The 6,000-nt window shown below is 57.5% G+C and overlaps 1 protein-coding gene across 49 annotated transcripts in view; it reads left to right on the top strand.

Moving 5' to 3' along the window:
* Positions 1–438: 438 nt before the first annotated feature.
* Positions 439–6,000, top strand: part of PPP6R2 (protein phosphatase 6 regulatory subunit 2) — a 106,889-nt gene continuing 101,327 nt past the window's right edge. For 31 of the 49 annotated variants that reach the window (XM_063622428.1, XM_055254157.2, XM_055254158.2 and 28 more), the window contains exon 1: positions 462–697. The gene's annotated coding sequence lies outside the window, so the exon portion shown is untranslated. Of the gene's footprint in view, positions 698–6,000 lie in introns of all 49 variants that reach the window. The other 18 variants (XM_055254155.2, XM_063622423.1, XM_063622430.1 and 15 more) reach the window with 5 other exon arrangements.

The raw sequence follows: 6,000 nt of genomic DNA, 5'->3' as shown, positions 1-6,000 counted from the left end.
GCCAGGCCTGGCGCCGGGGCTGAGCCCGCTCCTGCTGCTCGGGGCGTCCAAGCCCCGCGGCCTCTGGGAGGGGCCTGTGGCAGGAGGGAGGCCCGGGAGAACAGGCCCTTTCCTGGGCCACGGGGGAAACCCCTGCCCCAGGTGTGTGCCTCTCAAATGCTGCGTCGGGCCACTCGAGGATTGTTTTGTGGCTACAACAAAATTAACTATGCTTGCACAAATCTTTAGCCAATACCTCAAAGGGAAACGTAAAAGGGGAAAGACAAACTCTTACCCCACCCACTCCAAGGCGGCACTCAGCACATCCGAGCCCTCGTGCTCCCACGCAGGCTGCACCGAGTGCCCCGCGCCAGGGGACCCCGGGAGCTGGCCCAGGTCCCGGCCCCGCCCACCCGCGCGGCTCCGCCCCCGGCCGCGAGCGTGCGCGCCCCACGCAGAGACCCCGCCCCCGGAGCGCGCGCCCGTGGGCCGCCGCCGCCATTTTGGAGCGATCCGAGTGCAGCCCGTGGCCCCGAGTCGGTCTCGAGCCGCCGGCCGGCCGCGCCGGTGTCCGTAGGCGCTGCGTCCTGGGCCGGGCCCATGTGTATGCGGCCCGCCCGAGGCCGCCCGGGCTTTGCCTCCACCAGCGCCCTGGCCTCCGCTCGGGCCTCCACACGGGCCTTCGAGGAGCTGCCGCGACGCCCGGCCCGCAGGGCAGGTGAGTGCGGCCGCCCGCCGCTCAGACCCGGCCCCCAGTCAGCCAGTGCCCCTCAAGTCACTTCCCCCCGAGTCAGTCAGTGCCCCCCTCCAGATAGTTATCCCCCAGTCAGTCGGTGCCCCCCCAGTCAGTGCCCCAAGTCAGTCAGTGCCCCCTCCAGTCAGTTCCCCCCAGTCAGTGCCCCAAGTCAGTCAGTGCCCCCTCCAGTCAGTTCCCCCCCAGTCAGTGCCCCAAGTCAGTCAGTGCCCCCTCCAGTCAGTTCCCCCCCAGTCAGTGCCCCAAGTCAGTCAGTGCCCCCTCCAGTCAGTTCCCCCCAGTCAGTGCTCCCCCAGTCAGTGCCCCCCCAGTCCGTGCACCCTCTAGTCAGTTCCCCCCAGTCAGTGCTCCCCCAGTCAGTGCCCCCCCAGTCCGTGCACCCTCTAGTCAGTTCCCCCAGTCAGTGCCCTCTCCAGTCTGTTCCCCCCAGTCAGTGCCCCCTCCAGTCAGTTCCCCCCAGTCAGTGCCCCCTCCAGTCTGTTCCCCCCAGTCAGTGCCCCCTCCAGTCAGTTCCCCCCAGTCAGTGCCCCCTCCAGTCAGTTCCCCCCAGTCAGTGCTCCCCCAGTCAGTGCCCCCCCAGTCCGTGCACCCTCTAGTCAGTTCCCCCAGTCAGTGCCCCCTCCAGTCAGTTCCCCCCAGTCAGTGCCCCCCCAGTCCGTGCACCCTCTAGTCAGTTCCCCCCAGTCAGTGCCCCTTCCAGTCTGTTACCCCAGTCAGTGCCCGCTCCAGTCAGTTCCCCTAGTCAGTGCCCCCTCCAGTCGCCCCCCAGTCAGTGCCCCCCAAGTCAGTCAGTCCTCCCTCCAGTTAGTGCCCCCCAGTCAGTGCATCCTCTAGTCAGTTCCCCCCAGTCAGTGCCCACTCCAGTCAGTGCTCCCTCCAGTCAGTTCCCCCCAGTCAGTGCACCCTCTAGTCAGTTCCTCCAGTCAGTGCCCCCCTCCAGTCAGTTCCCCCTAGTCAGTGCATCCTCTAGTCAGTTCCCTCCCAGTCAGTGTCCCCCTCCAGTCAGTTCCCCCCCCCCAGTCAGTGCATCCTCTAGTCAGTTCCCCCCAGTCAGTGCCCCCTCCAGTCAGTTCCCCCCCCAGTCAGTTCCCCCCAGTCAGTGCCCCCTCCAGTCAGTTCCCCCCCCAGTCAGTTCCCCCCAGTCAGTGCCCCCTCCAGTCAGTTCCCCCCCAGTCAGTTCCCCCCAGTCAGTGCCCCCTCCAGTCAGTTCCCCCCCAGTCAGTGCACCCTCTAGTCAGTTCCTCCAGTCAGTTCCCCCCCAGTCAGTGCACCCTCTAGTCAGTTCCTCCAGTCAGTTGCCCCCTAGTCAGTGCCCCCTCCAGTCAGTTGCCCCAGTCAGTGCCCCCCAAGTCAGTCAGTTCCTCCTCCAGTCAGTTCCCCCCAGTCAGTCGGTGCCCCCCCAGTCAGTGCCCCCTCCGGTCAGTGCTCCCCAAATCAGTGCCCCCCGGTCAGTGCCCACTCCAGTCAGTTCCCCTCCAGTAAGTGCCCCCCAAGTCAGTTCCCTCCCCAGTCAGTTCCTCCCAAGTCAGGGCCCCCTCCAGTCAGTTCCCTCCCGGTCAGTCAGTGCCCTCCTTCTGTTCCCCAACCCTACACCAGTCAGTGTCCCCTGCTAGCCGGTTGTTGCACCTCACCCATCAGTCCCCACCCCACCCATCCGTGCCCCCCGCCGTCAGTCAGTGCCCCTTGCAAGTCTTGCGCCTCCCGTCGGTCAGTGCCTCCGCGTTGGTCAGTGCTCCCACACCGTCAGTCCACTCTGCCCCCCATCAGTGTCCCCCAGTCAGAGTCCCGCATCCCTGTCCCCCGTCAGCCAGTGCCCCCCAGTCAATTATTTTCTGTCACGTCCCCGCTTCCCATCAGTGCCTGCACCCCCACCCGTACCCGCCAGTCACTGACCACATAATCCCTCCCCTGCCAGTGCCCTTCCTTGTCAGTCCCAGCGCTCTGTGACCCCTTCTGTCAGCAATGCCCCCACCTGTCATTGATCTTCTCTGTCAGTGCCCCCCATCAGTGCCAGTGCCTCTGTCAGTAAGTTTTCCTCATAAGTGTCTCCCTCGTCCTGCCTGTTGTGGCCCTTCCCCTCTTTGCTATCAGCCTCTGTGTTAGTGCCTGTCAGATCCTCCCCACCAGTTCTCCCCTGCTGTCAGTGCCTGTCCCCTCTTTCGTGCTACCTCCTTTATCCCTTATCTGTTGGGGACCCATTAGTACCTTGCCCTGCTGTTAGCGACCCCACCTGTCAGTGTCTCCCCACTGCTTCTCTCCTACCTGTCAGTGGGAGAACTTTCAGTGCCTGCTGTCATCACCCCTCTTGTCCAATCACTGATTCCCTTTTCCATTGCTCCCCCCCTTTCCAACACCACTCCTCTTTTCCTGTGGCGCTCCCCATCAATGCTTGAGATATCACGAGTCATCTAACCTCACCTTACCCCACACTGCCCTATTGCTTCCATCCCCATTATCTCTTCCCTCACGCCTGTCACCTTCCCCCATGCATCTATCTTACTGTCCCCCCACCTGCCACTCTGTGTACTCGCAGCTTCCCTACCTGCTTTGTCCACTCTCTTGTTACTCCTCCCAATTGGCTGCTCATTCCCTGACCTGTCAGCACCAGCTCCCCCAAGTCTGTCACTTCCATTTAGTCCCTGCCTCTCACTGCAGCCCCCTCTTTGTCCCTGTACCCACTGATCTTGTTCTAGACCCTTCTCCTGTGTCTTGTTCTTTCATCCAGCCTTCCCTCATGGCCTCTCTCTGCCACGCTCTTGGCTTCTCCGCGCCCCTGCAATTGCCGACACTGTTCACTGTTCACTGAAAGAGGCTCTTCACCTCTTTTTGATGTCCCTTCTTTTCTGGTTTTTCTTCCTTTTGTTTTTATTTTTTACTTTAAAATGTTGTGGGTACATAATAGGTGTATATATCTCTCCCCTTTGACTTTTCTAACTCACTTCAGTTAATCTTTGGAATGTGAGAGGCAGCTAGCTTTGAGACATATTGGGGGACAGAGTCTCCCAGGCTGAGAGGACAGCACATGCTAAGGCCCTGAGGTGGGAAATTTTGGGTGTGATATCCCTCAGGAACCTAGGTAAGACTGATGTGCTTACAGTAAGGTAGAGAGAGGCAGGAGCCTGGGCTGGAAAGTTGGTCTTCTCATTAAGCCGTTCCTTGCAGGTGTTAGTAGGGAGTTGGATCTTGAGTCTGAGTTGTAGGAGAAACCTGGCCTGGAGATTGAGTTGGAGAGTGCCATGATCATACAGACATTGGCACGTGGACAGGAGGCGGGGGTGAGACGAAGTGTTGGCAGCTGGGTGTAGTGATTGTAATGGTTTAGACCTTGGGGGTGGATTTAGGAGTGTTGGCAGCTGGGTGTAGTGATGGTAATGGTTTAGACCTTGGTGGATTTAGGGAGATATTTTGGAGGCAGAGCTGTCGGGACTTGTTGGTAGATGAGAAGAGAGGTGTGAGAGAATGAACGGACTCAGGGTAATTTCTGGGCTGCTTTTATCCTCCCAGCCCCGTCAACCCTTCTAGGCTTTTTGATGGAACAAATGGGTGGATAGTAGCACTGTTTATTGAAATAGGGAAGCTGAATTAAGGTGGTGTCAGGGCTGGGGGTGTTACTACAGTTTGGAAGTAGAAAGCAAGGCTTTCTCTTGGCTGAAAGTAGTGGAAGTCTGAGAAGTCCAAGGGTCACTAGGGAGAAAGTATCTTACAGGAGGATCTGGAACCCAGGGGAGAGGTCAAGCTGCAGGTATACAACTGTCATCATGGGGAGAGGTTTAAAGCCTTGGGAATGGCTATGTATTTAAAAGCACATGGGCTGGGTGCAGTGGTTCACGCCTGTAATCCCAGCACTTTGGGAGGCTGAGGTGGGAGCATCACTTAAGGCCAGAGCAGCCTGGGCAACATGACAAAACCCTATTTCTACAAAAACAAAAAACAGGGCCAGGCGCAGTGGCTCACGCCTGTAATCGCAGCACTTTGGGAGGCTGAGGCGGGCGGATCACCTGAGGTTAGGAGTTCGAGACCAGCCTGGCCAACACAGTGAAACTCCATCTCTACTGAAAATACAAAAAAAACTAGCCAGGCATGGTGGTAGGCGCCTGTAGTCCCAGCTACTCAGGAGGTTGGGGCAGGAGAATCGCTTGAACCTGGGAGGTGGAGGTTGCAGTGAGCCGAGATTGCGCCATTGCACTCCAGCCTGGGCGACAAGAGTGAGACTTCCTCTCAAAAAAAAAAAAAAAAAAAAAAAAAATGCTGGGCATGGTGGTGTGCGTCTGTAGTCTCAGCTACTCGGACACTGAGGTAGGAGGATCACCTGAGCCTGGGGAGGTCAAGGCTGCAGTGAGCTGTGATCACTCCACTGCACTCCAGCCTGGGTGACAGCGTGAGACCCTGTCTCAAAAAAAAAAAGCAGGCTGGACGTGGTGACTCGTGCCTGTAATCCCAGCACTTTGGGAGGCTGAGGCGGGAGGATCACTTGAGGCCAGGAGTTCTAGGCCAGCCTAAGCAACATAGTGAGGCCCCATCTCTGCCAAAAATAAATAAAAGCACACCCACAAAAGCAGAATGTGGCCAGGCATAGTGGCTCACGCCTGTGATCCCAGCAGTTTGAGAGGCTGAGGCAGGTGGATCACCTGAGGTCAGGAGTTCGAGACCAGCCTGGCCAACATGGTGAAACCCCATCTTTACTAAAAATACAAAATGTTAGCCAGGCGTGGTGGCATGCGCCTGTAATCCCAGCTGAGGCAGGAGAATTGCTTGAACCTGGGAGGTGGAGGTTGCAGTGAGCCAAGATCACACCATTGCATTCCAGCCTGGGCAACAAGAGTGAAACTCCATCTCAAAAAAAAAAAGAAAAGAAAAATAAAAGCAGCTGGGCGTGGTGGCCCACACCTGTAATCAGTTTGGGAGGCTGAGGCGGGTGGATCACCTGAGGTCAGGAGTTCAGACCAGCCTGAACAACATGGTGAAACTCTGTCTCTACTAAAAATACAAAAATTATCCAGGCATGGTGGTGCATGCTTGTAATCCCAGCTATTCGGGAGACTGAGGCAGGAGAAAGGCTTGAACCCAGGAGGTGGAGGTTGCACTGAGCCAAGATTGTGCCACTGCACTCCAGCCTGGGTGACAGAGCAAGACTCTGTCTCAAAAAGAAAAAAAAAGAAACCATTTTGTTTGCTTATTCATTGAAAGCAACTCCTCATCTGTTTTATCCTGAGATTGCAGCAATTCAGTCACATCTTCAGGCTCTTCTAGTTCTGTTACTTTTTTTT

The sequence above is a fragment of the Symphalangus syndactylus genome, chromosome 18 (assembly GCF_028878055.3).
Source record: "Symphalangus syndactylus isolate Jambi chromosome 18, NHGRI_mSymSyn1-v2.1_pri, whole genome shotgun sequence".
NCBI lineage: Eukaryota > Metazoa > Chordata > Mammalia > Primates > Hylobatidae > Symphalangus > Symphalangus syndactylus.
The sequence above is the reverse complement of the archived record's forward strand: the minus strand, read 5'-3'. Positions and strand labels throughout refer to the sequence as shown.